General features: G+C 34.2%; 1 long non-coding RNA gene across 2 annotated transcripts; it reads left to right on the plus strand.

Moving 5' to 3' along the window:
• Positions 1 to 2,503: 2,503 nt before the first annotated feature.
• Positions 2,504 to 6,002, plus strand: LOC102624590 (uncharacterized). 2 transcript variants are annotated; one of them, XR_008051329.1, is made up of 3 exons: positions 2,504 to 2,764; positions 4,541 to 4,640; positions 5,760 to 6,002. It is a non-coding gene; the product is annotated as an uncharacterized LOC102624590 (long non-coding RNA). The 2 variants fall into 2 exon arrangements; XR_008051330.1 differs by having other exon boundaries at positions 2,505 to 2,764; positions 5,770 to 6,002.
• The last annotated feature ends 11,616 nt before the right edge of the window (positions 6,003 to 17,618 follow it).

The following is a 17,618-nucleotide window of genomic DNA, read 5'->3' on the forward strand; positions in this document are numbered from 1 at the left end:
AACGGATTGTGAAGTTTTTGAAGGTATTTTATGATGCCACATTATTGTTTTCTGCCTCTTTGAGTGTGACTTCTAATCTTTGTTATGATACTATTGGCTTAATTGAGAGTTCATTGACTGCACTGCAAGAAAGTACTGATCCTTGGGTGTCCTCTATGGCTTATAGTATGAGGGAAAAATTTGACAAGTATTGGGAGTCCACAGGAAAGATAAACAAAATGTTGATTATTGCCTCTATTCTTGATCCACGAGCGAAAATGGATTTTGCTAAACATATTTTTGAGATCATTTTTTGCAATAATAGTTTGATGGTTGAACAAATGACCAAAGCAGTGAAGGACTTGTTGAATGAGTTTTATGATGCATATAGTGCATTCTCCGCTAGTTCCACACCATCGATGTATGGTGAGAGTGGTCTTAGTGGCAGTTATGGAGGTACAAGTTCTTCTCAACGTTTTACAACTGAGGCTAATTTGGTGGATGTTGCTGGTGGTGAATATGATGACGCTTTTCAAGTATCTCGCCCTTTCCTTGGATATGCCAGGAAGGTTTCTGTTCAGAATGAGAGTAGAAGAGTAGTATCTGAGGTGGAAAGGTACTTGAAGGACCCAGTTGAAGATCCCAGCAATCTTAAACTTAATGTTTTGCTGTGGTGGAGGGTGAATGGATCGAGGTATCCAGTTCTTGAGAAAATTGCAAGAGATGTCCTTGCTGTTCCCGTTTCCACAGTGGCATCTGAGTCTGCCTTTAGCACCGGGCGTCGTATTATTGATGAGTATAGGAGTTCTTTAACTCCGGCTATGGTTGAGGCATTGATATGCACTGAAAATTGGCTGCAGTCTAAACTTTTTGCCAATCCCGTCTACAACCTCCAAGAAGATATAAATGAGCAAATATTTCATATGGAATTACAAGAAGGTAATGTTTTTAATTTTTTATCATACATTAAATACATAATATATTTAAAATGCATTATAATTTTTTATAGAACATCTACATATTATTTTTTTTTTTGGGATTTTATAGAACTTATAAGATCGCAAGCTTCGACAGTGGAAGCGGTGAGCGCCGACATTGGTGTTATGGATGTTTGAAAGGTAACTTTTAATATATATTATTATTCATAATTTGATATTATCGTACTATAGTTTTTTGTTGTAATTTAAGCTCCTATAATTATAGTTGTTATAGTTTTAAATTTTAAGTCTAATTTGTAATTGTTTTAGTTAGACAAGTTGAAGTTGATAGAATGTTATTATTGTCTAATATTATTATTAACTTGATTTGGTGATGAATGCCATAAAATAAGCATGATATAATAAAAATATATAATCAAGTGTGTATTGAGAAATTTGGTAAACACATATATTTATTTGTAATTATAAATTTATAATGATATAATAGAAATTAGAAAGATTGTAACACCCCTTAGTTTAATTAAAGATATGAATTGGATTTATTTATTTGTATTTGTGTTTGATGTGTAACCTTATGAATTTGGTATATTTGCTCAATTTTTTATATGAATTGAGTTTGTTCATTTGGAACGTGGCTTAAGGAAAATATTTATTGTACATTTTCTCAATCTTTCTCTAGGCAATCGGCACTTGAACTTGGAGTTCAAAATTTTCAATTTAGAATTTGTCAAAGTACTTGCATGGAGCCATGGAGGAACCAAGGTGGAGGAACCAAAAAAGCTTATTTAGTTTTAATGTTTGAACTTTGAATTTTGTGATTTATGTTTCTAAACAATTTAATTTTGTGACTTTGTGAGTTTGTGTTTCAAACTTTTAAAGACTAATATTTGGAAATTGTGCTTTGAACTTTGTAAGTTTGTATTAATTTTAACTTTTATTAAGTTTGGAACTTTGGATTTTGTTGATTGAGCAAATAATAGTCCTAATTCTATCCTCCAAGTCCAAGCCAATAGGCAAATAATTCTATTATAGCTTTTTAACTTTATTCACTTGAATTAATAACATTTTCTTTTCTTTTCTTTAGTTGAAAATTAGTGAAAATTACTACAATTAAGAAAAATGTCTTAAAACTTTCATAATCATAAAAATCTACAGTAATAGGAAAAAAAAGAGCTCAAAATTGTATTAACCGAGTTTGACCCGAATTGACCCGACCCGAATTGACCCGATTTCAACTGACCCGAACTGACCCGAATTGACCCAAATTGACCCGAACTGACCCGAATTGACCCGAACTCAATCCTACCCGTTTTAAATCCAACCCGATCCAACCCGAACATAACCCGAATTAATGACCCGACCCGAACCGACCCGAACTATGTTCGGGTCGGGTCATTAATTCGGGTTATATTCGGATTCATTCTTGTCTAACCCGAACAACCCGAAACCCGATCGGGTTGACCCGAACCCGACCCGAACCCGATTTTGCCCACCCCTATGCTGTATCATGTTTGGTGGTCAAATCAGTTTGAATTACACCACATAAATTTATTGTTTTAATACACTGAAACTCGCATAAAATAAACCCGCGTAGGAGTCGGGTCTGTGCGGAATAGTATTAGATAATTTAAACCCGTAAAATCTCTCATTTTTATTTCATCAAAACACGACTCTTCAAACAAATTTAACATTCGCTTCTTCATCACTGAGTCACCACCGATGCCATTAGCCCCCATCACTCGATGTCATCGCCGTCGCCAACAAGTGCTTCCTCATGCCGCACGAGAACACCCATTTGTGCAACCACTTAAGCGCCTACACATTGCCTTTGAATCATCAATCAACCGGTTAGTATTTGGGTTTGATTTTTCAAATTGAACCACAATCAGTTTAATTTTCATTAATTTTCCGTTGAAGCATGTCTTTTTATTTCTGGGTTTGATTTTTTTTTTTTTGTTCTTGTTGTGGGAAGCTAGTAATTTTGTCTGTATTTCTAGTTGGCTTCATGAGTTCTTTGTATGTTTTTGCTTACAATTAAATCAATTAACTTAATCTCTTTCAGATTTGAACAAGTAGATTAATTTTGTTTTTGAGAAAATTAATTAATTAGTTAAACACGTAATTAAAAAATTAATTAGCTTATACGATTATACGGTGGAGAGTGGAGTAAAGGCGGAGGACATGGAATTGGAAGGGATCTGTATGTCCAGATGGATGGTCAGATTTGGAACGGTGTAATCTACCTGTGCAAATCTAAAAAGTGCTGAGCAAGTGTTATGTAATAATAATTTATATAATTCACAGGTACTATCTAGTAATGGAATTTTTATTTAGATAAAATTTGGCAACTATAGTTTATTTATTTTTTTAATCTTTTTGTATAACGGATTGCATGAATGCTTTAATCTTTAAGTAAACCTATGATTACATATTGCATAATTTAAGAACTACTAGAAAATAATGTTGAACTTCTAAAATTTAATATTTTCATATTTAGTATTTTTAAAGTATTAATAAATATTAGTTCTTAAATATATAATTTAAATTAATCACTAAAAATTTTATACAATACAATGTAGCACCAAACATAGTATAAGTATGAGTTAATACAGTACAATGTAACACTAAATATTGTATAACATTATTGTAATGCAGTACTAATACAATACAGTATAATACAATACACATACATTAAAATAATGTAATACAGCATAATACAATAAAGTGTGCCAAACGCACCCTAAAATCACACACCCACGCAGACCCTCCCTCTCAGTGGCACGCACGCCGTTGGCAAACCTAGCCTGTGCAGCAGCAGCTGAGCATGGCAGCACCAGGTCACTAGTAGCCGCTCTCTCTCACGCACGCTCTTATGCACAGGCAGCAGTAGGGCAGCACCAACAACCCCTCTCTCTCATGATCGCTCTTTACTACGCCGGAGTCAACACTATACCCCTCTTACCCAAGAAAACTCTAACCCATATCCAAATCGTTACCGTCAAAGAAAACCCAATCCTTAACGGCTTGAAATTAAAGCCTTCTCCATCAATCACCATCGAACTAGATAAACCCTAGCCTTGCCATCACTCGCTGAAGAAAACACTCTACGATGTGAGTCTTTGTTGTTTGATAATATATTTGCATTCTTTGTTGGCTGAAGTTTTTATACGATTGCTTTGATTCCACCGCTTCGATTAGTTAGTTCCCCGTGACTAAGTATTTAATTACTTTTAATTTCATATTTTCATATCTAGCTGTGATTTAGGGAATCGGTTTCTTGGTTGCATTTTTAATTTTTGATGCAAATCAAAAACATCTTGAAGGTGTTTGTTGAAAGACCTGCTTGAACTATCATTTATTTTGTCCTGTTAATGCAGAATTTTTTTTTTCCTTTTCTGCCATATTGCAGTGATACCATTTCCATAGTATTGGACAAACTTTATTGTGTTAGTTTCCTATAGTTGTATGACAGTTAATCACTTTTTTTTTTATTAGTATGACAATTAGTCCAATGTACTTGTACACAAAACAATCTTTTAACTTGGCGTTGGAATATTTCTTTCAAGTTGAGTCCCCTTAATCACTAACCAGACAAAATTTCCCTATTTCATTTACAAATTCAGCTGGCAAATGTACAATTCCTGCATGACACTCGCTTTTGGGTGATGACGGTCGTTATGAGGAAGAAGGTCAGAAGGACATCAGGGGAAAATCTGAAAAAAGGTATGTACTGTCAAGCTCTTTGTTAGAATCATCACAAAATTTATATTGGATCGGGGCTATTCTATGTGATGCATTTGGATTTGCTATCTGCTAGACAGGCAACAACATGTAAAAGCATTTTGTCCCCATTTTAGATTTACATTCTAGTATCTTGTAGGTTTAATCTAAATAGAAACCATGCAGGATACTGGACACAATTCTAATGAAGAGAAAAGCTGTTAGACTTTTTTTTTCAACTTTTCTTTTAGCCATATTTCAAGACCCCAAGTTTATGTCATGATAATTGTGTGATTGATAAGATATTTTGCTGCTGTGCAACAACAAAAGAGGCTGTTTTATTGCTGTTTATGCAGAAACACAGCACGTGGAAGCATCCAGGTGCTGTTTAGCTGCTGTAATGCAGCAAAAGCAGCACTTGAAAGTTTCCAGGGGCTATTTTTACTGTTGTTCATGCAGAAACACAGCACCTAGAAGTGTTCAGGTGCTGTTTAGCTGCTGTTATGCAGCAAAAACAGCACCAGAAAACTTCCAAGTGCTGTTTTTACTGTTTTTTATGCAGAAACAAAGCACCTGTAAGCATTCAAGGGGTGCTTTACTGCTGTTTTGCAATTAAAATTGCACTTCGAAATTTTGGGTGCTATTTCGCTGAAATTTTGCTACTAACAGTGCAGCTGAATAATTTCGGGTGTTGTTTAGTTGTTGTTTTGGACCTTCTTTAGTTCTTTTCTCATATCTGTACTGAATCTTTTTTCACCCCCTTGGTAATAAGTAGGTACAACTTTTGCAAGGTAATATCCAAGCATGCTATTAATTCTTTGGTTAATCATAGTATTCTAAACATTAGGCCTCATTTTTTTTTATTTCCAAGTGTATAATGGATGGGTACTGGATGTCTTATGGATGATGTAGTTAATGCTTTTTTATTGTCTCTATTTTGGCAAATATTGTTGTCATTTATTATCTAAACACAAGATTGATAAACTTACTTAGGTAAGTCTATTAATTAATAGCGATTTGGTACTTTAAAGTCTTGTTTTACAACTTAAATCACTAAAATCATGTAATATTTATGATTTATAATATATGAATATATCTTAATTTCTCTTTATTCTTTGTAAGAATGACGTAGATTGCTGACACTGGTGAGACTTGTTTGCAATTGAAGACTTGACGAGAAATTAGATATACTCACGCATGTCAATCTTGTTGGTTGCTGGTGCAGTCATTAGTAGATATTAAGTAGTTGTGAGAATTTTTGTAGAGCTATCTCTTTGTATATGAAACATTTGCATCTTTTTGTTTGTGGAAAAATAATTGTAAAGAATTTAATATGAAATTAGAATTAAAATGGGGCTTGAAATAGTCTTAAATTTGCCATATTTATTTTTTTTAATAATAAATAACAAAGATGACGGTTATTTCAAAAGAACCGTCATCAAATGTAGTCTTCAGAAACAAAGATGATGGTTTTTTTTTTAAAACTGTCATAAAATGTTGTTCAATATTTAATGACGGTTCTTACAATAAACTGTCATTAAAGATATATATATATAATGACGGTTCTTACAATAAACCGTCATTAAAGATATATATATATAATGACGGTTCTTACAATAAACCGTCATTAAAATGGCACATTTAATGGCGATTATATGAAAGAACAGTCATCAAAACATATATAATGGCGATAAATAATGATGGTTTTAAAAAATAACCGTCATTAAAAATATACATTTAATGACGGTTGGTGAACCGTCATAAAAAACATACCTTCTTTAATGTCGGTGCCTAAGATGACGGTTTTAAAACCGTCATCTTATGTCATTTAAAACCGTCATAAAAGACCAAATTTGTAGTAGTGACACTTTCTCTTCTCTCCTTTTTCCCCAAATTCTTCTTCTCATCTCTCTTTGAATTATATTTTCAATAAATAAAATTAATTTTATTTTCAATTTTCAAGCATTTTTTAATTATGTCTTTTTTGTTTTTAAAGAAAATTCCTTTTATTTTAAATATGTTTAGCTAAATATTAGTAGTTAGGGGAAGGTGAAACTCTTAGTAAAAATATGGTTTAATCAAATTCTATTTTTAATTTTATAAATTAAATTTTTTTCTATTTAATTTTATCCATATTTTATATTTTGAAATTTTGATTTATTGTAGACAAAAATAGGAATTTGGCACAATGAATTCTTAATATCTTAGTATAAAATATGAAAAAATGGAATTTTGATTTAGTGTAGATAAATTAAGTTTTGGCACATTAAATTCTTAATGCACAATAAAATAAATGGGAAAATAATTTTAATTTATACAATTAATCTTTTGAGAAATAAAATAAAAATAAAAAGAATTTGTTAAATTGTATTTATTACTAAGAGTAAATCCATAACCCTAACTAATTCAATTTTATACTTTTTCTTAAACAAATTACATATTTATAAATTTTATTTTTATTTGGATAAACTTAAGTAAACAAATTAAATTCTTTCTCTGTGGATTGACCTTGGACTCACCGAGATAAATTATAACTAAGCACTCTTATACTTGGGAGAAAATCAAACACATTTTAAGTCGTGTCAGGTAGCAAGCCAAACTAGTGTGGCCTCTCTGTACTTTTAATTCTTTTAATTATATTACACATTTGTTTGTTCTTTCTAGTATATGACAAGAATTTTCTTCCATACAAAAAGCATATATATCATGAACAAAGTCAAAAGAGTTGCCCATTTTGGCAGAAGTGAAAAGGAGCTTGTTGCCAAAACCTTCGGAGAAATGAGATTGATACTAAAAGCTAATAGATGACTTGAAAAATCCATAATCCGACTAGTCATGTCATGTCTGAAATACAAGTGTGCAACCCAAGAGGGGGGTGAATTGGATTTTTAAAATCTATCATAACAAATCCACACAACAAGCAATCTAATGTCTTAACAATAATTGAAAACAATAAGTTCAATAATAGCACAATAATTAAAGAGTAAGGGAGAAGAGAAACAAACACACGAATTTTTACGTAGTTCGGCAATCCCCGCCTACGTCCACGCCTCCAAGCGATCCAAGCTCGAGGATTTCACTATCCAAGCCTTTCCAAGGCTTCAACAATTACAATTGACTTCGAGGTGTCAATAAACCTTTACAACAAAGAGATTATCTCCCAATCTCTTCACTCAAGTGTCTCACACACTCAAATTCTTACAAATGAGATGAACAAATGATGATTACAATGAAACTCACTCAATGAGTAGATATACAATGATGAAGAACAAGAAAAGATTCAATGTTTGTATTTCGCAAGTTTGAACACTTAAGATATCACGTGTGCCTTTTGTTTTTGCTTGTTGGAGAGCTTCAAAATGAGTTGGATTTGAGTTCTTATAACTTGAGCTCGAAAACTAGCCGTTACTCACATTCTGGGCTATCCGGTTTGCCGTTTAATGAAATCCGGTAAGCCGGATTTATGTTACCGTTAAGGCAAAATTCAAAATTTTGCCTAACCGGCTTGCCGAATTCGGAATCCGGTAAGCCGTTTTCGTTCTGGTGCTTACTGCCTGAATTCGGCCTGCCGTTTATCAGTATCCGGTAAGCCACTTGCTACAGTAACCTGCTACAGTGAAATTTTTCCCATATTTTCAGTTTGACCCCAAAACTTTATAAAAACTGTAGTATGGCCCAAAACGTTATGAAATTTTACAAATATGTCCAATTTCAGAATTTTTAAGTAATACTTCGTTAATCCCAAAACTTTTTGAAATTATGATATAGCCCAAACTTTGTGAAATTATATAATGACCCCAAAAACATTTAAATAATTTCAAATAAGTCCAAATCCGAAAACTTTAAAAACATTATCAAAGCTTTTAAAATACATGTGGTTTGTTATCATCAAAATCAATATTTATAGCCATATAGGCTAACAATGTCATACAGGTTATTAACTTTTTCTCATTGTTAAGATTAGTTGTTAATATTTTTTTGGTAATTTTCTCATTTTAATGGCGTGGATGGATATCTTTAGTATTTTCTTTTACCTGTTGGGGCTGCCAGAACTCTGTTTTTTGAAATTAACATTTTGGAATCTGTTTTACTTTCCCCGCCCCTAGAATGTTCAATTTTAAGGTGATCTTTAAAATTTTCGCAGAAGCATGGTTATACCAATTTCTCTTCGAAATGATTGAGTTAAATATGACATGGAGAATCGCCAATATAGACAACTTATTTTGAAACTTCTAGCAAATTGAAAGTTTGGAATTCATTAGTGAAGTTCATAATGGTGAAATGTTTGGTTTCAATTGATGGGAATAGGCCCCATGAACTGATGTAGTGATGGATACTGAATTGGGACATGGTGTTTCTGGTTCATGGAATATCTTGAAAGAAGTATGAAAAGTGATGCAAGACAACAAAAGAGACGTCTTCCTAAAAAAATTGAATGGCCTCGGCTTGATTTCTAGGTGTGATTCTTTTTTTTTCCTATTTTAGGTAGATAGCTCATGGCTCATTGATGTGGTAATGGATTGGTTTGTTACCAATATTGGTAGTGTCGTTAAGGTGCACCAAATTTAAAACCTTACCACTAATATAAATAATTAGTACAGAGCGAGTAAGGATCGATCCCACAAAGACTATGCTAGTTATATTTATTATTAACTCCAAAGTAAGATTTAAAATAAAATAATAGTAATAATAATAATAATAGTAATAGTAATAATAATATAAATTAATCTAACTAAAGAAAATGCCAATTAAAAATAAAAGGGGGATTTATGAATTTTTAACTAAATAGTAAGAAATAAAGAAATTAAAATTACGAACAAGAATTTAATAAAAACTCTAATTAAAGGAGAAAGAAATAATAATGATGAAAACTTTGGTTAAAGGATCATTCGCCACCACCAAACATGCACATAATATATTAATTCTATCATCAATTTATATTGAAACTATCAACTGTAGACAACAATAAGCTCTGTTAGTCTCAATTTTTCCTTAGTGTGTCGTTAGGCAAAATAAGCTCTTCACCTAATCTCTAACCATTAAATAATTTAAAACAAGCTCTTTAAATTTAAGATAATGGAAGCATTAAACAAAGAAAGATATTAGGTTGATTTAGGCAATAAACACACAAGCTCGGATTATTTAACCTAGGTTATGTTCTTCAATTGAAATCATTGATTCCAACCTACTACTAATGATTAAAATATCAAGACAATTACGGATCAAGAATTTTAATCTAGCAATAAAATTTATTCAAGTCCTATCTAATTGGCCACTCAAACAAAACAAGAATAAACCATGAACATTAATTATAGAAGAACATAAACAATCTCAATTAAATAAATTGCTGAAGCTCAGTCTGCCTCACCAAAAGTGTCTGAACCTCATCCATAAGCTGCTGAAGAGTGACATCTCCAGAGGTAGGAGGCCGTGGAGGTGATGAAGCGGATGCAGATGCACTAGGAGCCGAAGCAACCGTAGAAGAAACTCGGCGTCTACGCTGCCCTCGAAATGATAGTGAGAATATTGGAAGCTGATCAGCGGGAATCACGGCATTAAGTGGCCGATCATCACTTGGGGCTAGAAAGATAAACTTGTTATCGCTATATTTGACCCAAGTGTCATTCTTCCACTCAAAGCCTAACCCAACAATAACCTCATCCCCAATACCCTTGGATGGCCTACAAGAAGGTTCTAGAATCGGCACTTCAAAGAATTTAAGAATACGAGTAATGAAGTGACCATAGGGGAGAGAGCGGGTAATCAAGGCTGGAATGCTCAACATGGTGCGAACAATGGAATAGCCCAAGTCAACCGGGCGACCTCTAAAAATACAGTCAATCATGGCGACATCCATGTGATACACCTCATCCAAATGTCCTGATCTAGGAAGTACAATAGACTGGATGATACGAAGCAAAAAACGAGTTTGAAGACAAAGACACTGAGTACGGAAATGAATGGTACAGTCTTCAACAGAGAGATCATTACGCCGACAAATATTACGAACGGCATCAACATGAACATAATCATCAATTTCAGGAGGTTTCCTAAGAGAAAAAATGTCCAAGCCTTCATCGGAAGATCATAGGATGTTGTTCAAGTCCGAATCATCAAATTCAATCAAAACTCCTCCAACTTTGGTGATTACTCGATTCTCTTTCTCCGCGGAACAATCCATATTCGAGTAAAATACTTTCACCAAGTCGGGATACACATTCTCCTCAATCAACAATGCATCAATCCAACCAACATCTCCCAACAATTGAAATAAAGTTCTATGACTAATCTGGAGAGAATGTAAAACATCCGGTAAAACAAAGAAAGTGTTGAGTACTTCACGAGTCCGAAAGTTTTGATGAAACCTTTTGATCAAGTGTTGCGTGTTCTGAAAGTGAATGGACTCAAAGGTGGATTGATTGGAGGTGCCCCTTGCTTCCCGTGGCCGTGTGGATGGTTGAACCGGTTCCTTGCCTTTTCTTCGAACCGGCCGAGAGCTTGACATATTGATTTTGATTGATTTGAAGATAAAAACACTAAAGAGAATGAAGAAGATGAAGATTGGAGGTGATTTGGTAAAACAAAATTGATCAAAAACGACTTGAGAGTGAGAAATCTAGAGAGAGAAAATTCGGCTCAAAACCTAGGTTGGAATTGGGATCTAAGGATTTAGATGTTGAAAACAGGTTTCAAGGATGGTTTTGTGATCTTAATGAGATGGGGAATGATTTTATTGATTCAATTTGATGTGAAAATGGAAGAAAAAGAAGGATGTTGGAGTGAGAAAGAGAGAAAATGGAAACGAGTTTTAGAGAGATGAAGAACCGGTATGCCGAATGCTTGAGGAAGATGAATAGTGCTTAAGAGATCACGAATCCGGTTTGCCGGATTTTCTAACCGGTAGGCCGGTTGTGAACCCGAGAACAGCCATCTTCAGCAAATTTAAAAGGCACGAATCCGGCTTGCCGGATTTCCTAACCGGTAAGCCGGTTAGCATGCAGAAAAGGAGAAAGCCGAAACCGGCTTTCCGAAATTGAAATCCGGTAAACCGGATATGGACCGAGAGATGCAAGAGGCAATTCGGCTTGCCGGTTTCCTTAACCGGCTGGCCGGTTTCGAGAGCCTCCAAAAATAATCGGTTTTCCGGATGTCTTGAAGCGGAAATCCGGTTTTGCTCCAGCAAAGCATGCATGCGAATTCGGTTTTCCGGTTATTGATAACCGGTTGACCGGTTATGAGGCAGTAAATATCCTTCCAAATTCGGTTTTCCGGATTGAAAATCCGGTTTTCCGGAATTTGTCCCGACAGGGATCAATAAGGAGAAATAATTTTCCGGAAGAATGAAAAGGGAATATTTGCTAGCTCTTGTACTTGTATTACACACCATTTTATTTCCGGCTTTAAAAATTGATTAATTTTAAATCATTTCGAGATTTAAAACTTTTCAATAAGCCATCTAATGCATGTAATATAAAATCATAAAATCATAAATTTACAAGCACATCAAGTTATCTAATTCATGTAGCATAAAACCATATGATAACAATCATATCAAGCCATGAATTAAAACATGAATTAAGATTCAACATTCATCATTCCAAGCTCATGCCTAATCTTTATAAAATGCTCTTCGCTAAGAGGTTTTGTAAAGATATCCGCAAGTTGATTTTCAGTGGAAACAAATTTAATTACAACATCCCATTTTTGAACATGATCTCTAAGGAAATGATGTCTAATCTCTATATGCTTAGTTCTAAAATGTTGAATGGGATTCTTGGAAAGATTTATAGCACTAGTATTGTCACATAAGATAGGAATTTGATCAAGTATAATGCCAGAGTCTCTAAGGGTTTGTTTCATCCAAAGAATTTGTGCACAACAACTACCTGCGGCAATATATTCTGCCTCGGTGGTTGAAAGCGCAACTGAGTTTTGTTTTTTACTAAACCAAGAGACAAGAGAATGACCTAGGAAGTGACATGTTCCACTAGTACTTTTTCTATCAACCTTATACCCAGCAAAATCAGCATCCGAATAACAAGTTAAATCAATGTGAGTTCCTCTAGGATACCAAAGGCCAAGATTAATAGTACCAATTAAATACCGAAAAATGCGTTTGACAGCAAGCATGTGAGACTCTTTAGGACAAGATTGAAATCTAGCACACAAGCAAACACTAAACATAATATCAGGCCTATTAGCAGTCAAGTAGAGTAAGGATCCGATCATACCTCGATAAGTCTTGATATCAACTTCCTTACCTTTCTCATCTTTGTCCAGCTTGATGGTAGTGCTCATAGGAGTGCTTTTTGCCGTTCCATTTTCATAGCCAAATCTTTTGAGTAGATCTTTCACGTACTTGGCTTGGTTTATGAAAATTCCTTCCTCGTTTTGTTTGATTTGAAGACCAAGGAAGTACTTCAACTCTCCCATCATACTCATCTCAAACTCTTGGCTCATACATGATGAAAAATCTTTACACAACAACTCATTAGTAGACCCAAAAATAATATCATCAACATATATTTGAACAATAAGTATGTCTTGGTTCTTATGCTTAACAAAAAGAGTTGTGTCCGCTTTTCCCATTGAAAAATCGTTATCCAACAAGAAATTTTTAAGCCTATCATACCAAGCTCTAGGTGCTTGTTTTAAACCATACAAAGCCTTGGATAACTTATACACATGATCTGGAAATTTTTCATTTTCAAAACCAGGAGGTTGTTTCACATAAACTTCCTCCATAATGTATCCATTTAAGAAAGCACTCTTGATATCCATTTGATACAAAATAAAATTCTTATGACATGCATATGCTAACAACATCCTGATGGATTCTAATCTTGCTACAGGTGCAAAAGTTTCATCAAAATCAATTCTTTCTTCTTGGTTGTAACCTTGAGCCACTAATCTAGCTTTATTTCTTACAACCACACCGGATTCATCCATTTTGTTTCTAAATACCCATTTAGTACCTATAATGGATTGATGTTCCGGATTAGGAACTAACTCCCACACATTATTTCTCTCAAATTGATTCAACTCCTCTTGCATTGCCATAATCCAAGATTCATCATTTTCCGCATCCGCAAAGGATTTTGGTTCAATTTGAGAAATAAATGCAGCATGCTCACATGTGTTTCTAAGAGATGATCTAGTGGTAACACCTCGTGAGGGATCTCCTAAAATTACATCCTTAGGATGAGAGGACACATACCTCCACTCCTTGGGGAGTGTTTGTGAAGTACCTTCATTTTGCTCTGCATTTGTTTCTTCATGATGTTCCTCTTGAATTCCAGGTGGTGTGTCTTCTTGGTTGCCATTTGATGCTTCTTCTTGTTGTTCTTATTCTGCATTATCATCAACAACAACTTTCTTCGTAGATGAGGGGTTAGACTCATCAAATGTAATATGCATAGATTCTTCCACAACTAAAGTTCTTTTATTATAAACTCTATAAGCTTTGCTTGAATTTGAATAACCAAGAAAGATACCAACATCAGATTTTGGATCAAATTTACCAAGATTATCTTTTGTGTTTAAAACAAAACATTTGCATCCAAAAACTTTAAAATAACCAATGTTGGGTTTTCTATCTTTCCAAAGCTCATATGGAGTTTTATTGAGATTAGGTCTAATCAACACCCGATTTAAAACATAACAAGCGGTATTGACGGCTTCGGCCCAAAAATACTTAGGCAAAGAATTTTCATTCAACATGGTCCTAGCCATTTCTTGAATAGACCTATTCTTTCTCTCTACTACTCCATTTTGTTGTGGAGTCCTAGGTGATGAAAATTGATGTTCAATGCTAAGGTCATTACAGAAATTTTCAAATGCATGATTTTCAAATTCTCCACCATGATCACTTCTAATACAAGTAATGGAGTAACATTTTTCATTTTGAACCTTTTTACAGAAAATTCGAAATGCATCAATGGCATCATCCTTATTAGCTAAGAACAATACCCATGTGTGTCTCGAATAATTATCCACGATTACAAATGCATAAAACTTGCCACTTAAACTAGCATATCTAGAAGGTCCAAATAAATCTATATGAAGCAATTGAAGTGGTTTTGAAGTGGAAACATGATTTTTGCTTTTGAATGAAGTTTTGATTTGTTTTCCAAATTGGCATGCTTCACAAGTTCTATCTTTTTGAAAATTGATTTTTGGAAGACCTTTTACTAAATTATTTTTCACGATTTTTGAAATCAAATCCATGCTTGCATGACCTAATCTTCTATGCCATAACCAACCATCATCATGCAATGCGGAAAGACATTTCTCATTTGTTGATGCACAATCTATATTAATGGTATAGACATTAACACATCTATTTCCTACAAACAAGACTTTCCCATCACATGCATTCTCAATAACACACTTTGATTCATCAAAGATAACTCTATATCCTTTATCACATAATTGACTAATACTAAGCAAATTGTGTTTCAAGTTTTCAACCAAACACACATTTTCAATAAGAGTAGAGGATACATTACCGACATTTCCAATCCCAATGATTTTTCCTTTTGAATTATCCCCAAACGAAACATCTCCACCATTTTCGATCTTGGTAAAGCTTGAAAACCAAGAATAATTCCCTGTCATGTGTCTTGAACAGCCACTGTCCAAGTACCACTTATTCTTCTTCTTCTTTGAGCCCTGTAGAGAAAATCTCAAGCTTTAGGTACCTAAACCTTTTTGGGTCCTTGAGAGTTAGCAATGGTTCCTTTCGGAACCCAAACACATTTCATACCATAATATGCATTTCTCTTCACTGCACATCTATTTTTCATATGGCCATCTTGATTGCAATAATGACATACAATTTTATTGTTAATAGATGTATTCTTCACAAAATAACTCTTGTAAAATTTTTGTTTCAAATTCGGTTTATAACCTATGCCACTTTTGTCAAAAACACATTTTTGTGAGTTTAGCAAATTGTCCAACATCTTTTGCCCATTTGTAAATTTTAGCACAATTTCATTTAATTCATTACTCTTCTTTCTAAGCATTTCATTCTCATTTTTCAAGTCATTCATGTGTGACTCTAAGTGCTCATGTGAAGTGCTAGAGTTCTCAAATAATGCAATACTATCATGTAATGTTTTGTTTTCTAATTCTAGGCATGTAATCTTTGCACTAAATGAATCATTTTCATTCTTAAGCTCTATCATCTTCTTTTTAAGACTTATATTCTTTTTACCAATCTTCATTAGCTCATCATGCAAATCATTAAAAGCATCATGCAATTCATCATATGTAGGAGGAACACTTACCTCATCAAGTTCATCACATGATTCTTCCCCAATGGCCATGAGAGCTAAGTTTGTCATTTCTTGTTGCTCATCATCGTCACTTGTTTCCTCATCATTATCATCCCATGTGGCCACCATAGCCTTCTTCTTGAATTTGTTGAGAAGAGGACATTCCGGTCGTATGTGTCCGGGCTTCTTGCATTCATAACAAGTGATTGGCTCCTTCTTCTCCTTCTTATTCTTGTAGCCTCTGAACTTTCTCTGCTCATTATTCTTCTTGTAAAATTTTCTGAATCTTCTAGCTAACATAGCCAGCTCCTCATCATCCATTTCGCTTTCCTCATCACTCTCACGTTTTGAAGCCTTGAGAGCAATGTTTTTCTTATTTTCCTCATGTCCTTTTTCAGCTACCAAATCTTCTTCATATGAAATAAGAGAGCCAATTAAATCATCAATAGGTAACACATTTAAATCCTTGGCTTCCTCAATGGCAGTCCTTTTTGGTCTCCATTCCTTAGGTAGAGACCTAATGATTTTCTTGACTTTTTCGCTATTTGAAAAAATCTTTCCTAGGGCTCCTAGAGTATTCACTATGTCCGTGAATCTAGTATACATAGAGTACACATTTTCATTTTGTTCCATTTAGAACAATTCATATTGTCGAGTGTACCTACTTATTTTAGATTCTTTCACTTGGTTCGTGCCTTCATAGACAACCTCAAGTTTGTGCCAAATCTCATTAGCACTTTCGCAACTAGACACTCTATGAAACTCTTTTTTATCTAGTGCACAAAATAAGGCATTCATGGCCTTGGAATTTAGAGAAGCTTTTCTCTTTTCGAATTCATTCCAATCCCGTGAAGGTTTTGGAATATCTTCTCCGACTTCATTTTTAGTCAAAGGCATGAAATGACCATCATTAACGATTTCCCAAATCTCATAATCTAAGGCTTGCAAGTAAATTCTCATCCTAGTTTTCCAATATGGGTAATCGTTTCCATCAAAGTAAGGTGGTCTAGTGGTGGACTGCCCTTCCCTAAATGTGAAATCATTTTGAGTTGCCATTGATCTTTAGCTCTAGATGGTTAAATCTAAATAAGAGCACCTTACTCTGATACCAATTGAAATACAAGTGTGCAACCCAAGAGGGGGGTGAATTGGATTTTTAAAATCTATCCTAACAAATCCACACAACAAGCAATCTAATGTCTTAACAATAATTGAAAACAATAAGTTCAATAATAGCACAATAATTAAAGAGTAAGGGAGAAGAGAAACAAACACACGAATTTTTACGTGGTTCGGCAATCCCCGCCTACGTCCACGCCTCCAAGCGATCCAAGCTCGAGGATTTCACTATCCAAGCCTTTCCAAGGCTTCAACAATTACAATTGACTTCGAGGTGTCAATAAACCTTTACAACAAAGAGATTATCTCCCAATCTCTTCACTCAAGTGTCTCACACACTCAAATTCTTACAAATGAGATGAACAAATGATGATTACAATGAAATTCACTCAATGAGTAGATATACAATGATGAAGAACAAGAAAAGATTCAATGTTTGTATTTCGCAAGTTTGAACACTCAAGATATCACGTGTGCCTTTTGTGTTTGCTTGTTGGAGAGCTTCAAAATGAGTTGGATTTGAGTTCTTATAACTTGAGCTCGAAAACTAGCCGTTACTCACATTCTGGGCTATCCGGTTTGC

Source organism: Citrus sinensis, chromosome 8 (assembly GCF_022201045.2).
Source record: "Citrus sinensis cultivar Valencia sweet orange chromosome 8, DVS_A1.0, whole genome shotgun sequence".
NCBI classification, from domain to species: Eukaryota; Viridiplantae; Streptophyta; class Magnoliopsida; order Sapindales; family Rutaceae; genus Citrus; species Citrus sinensis.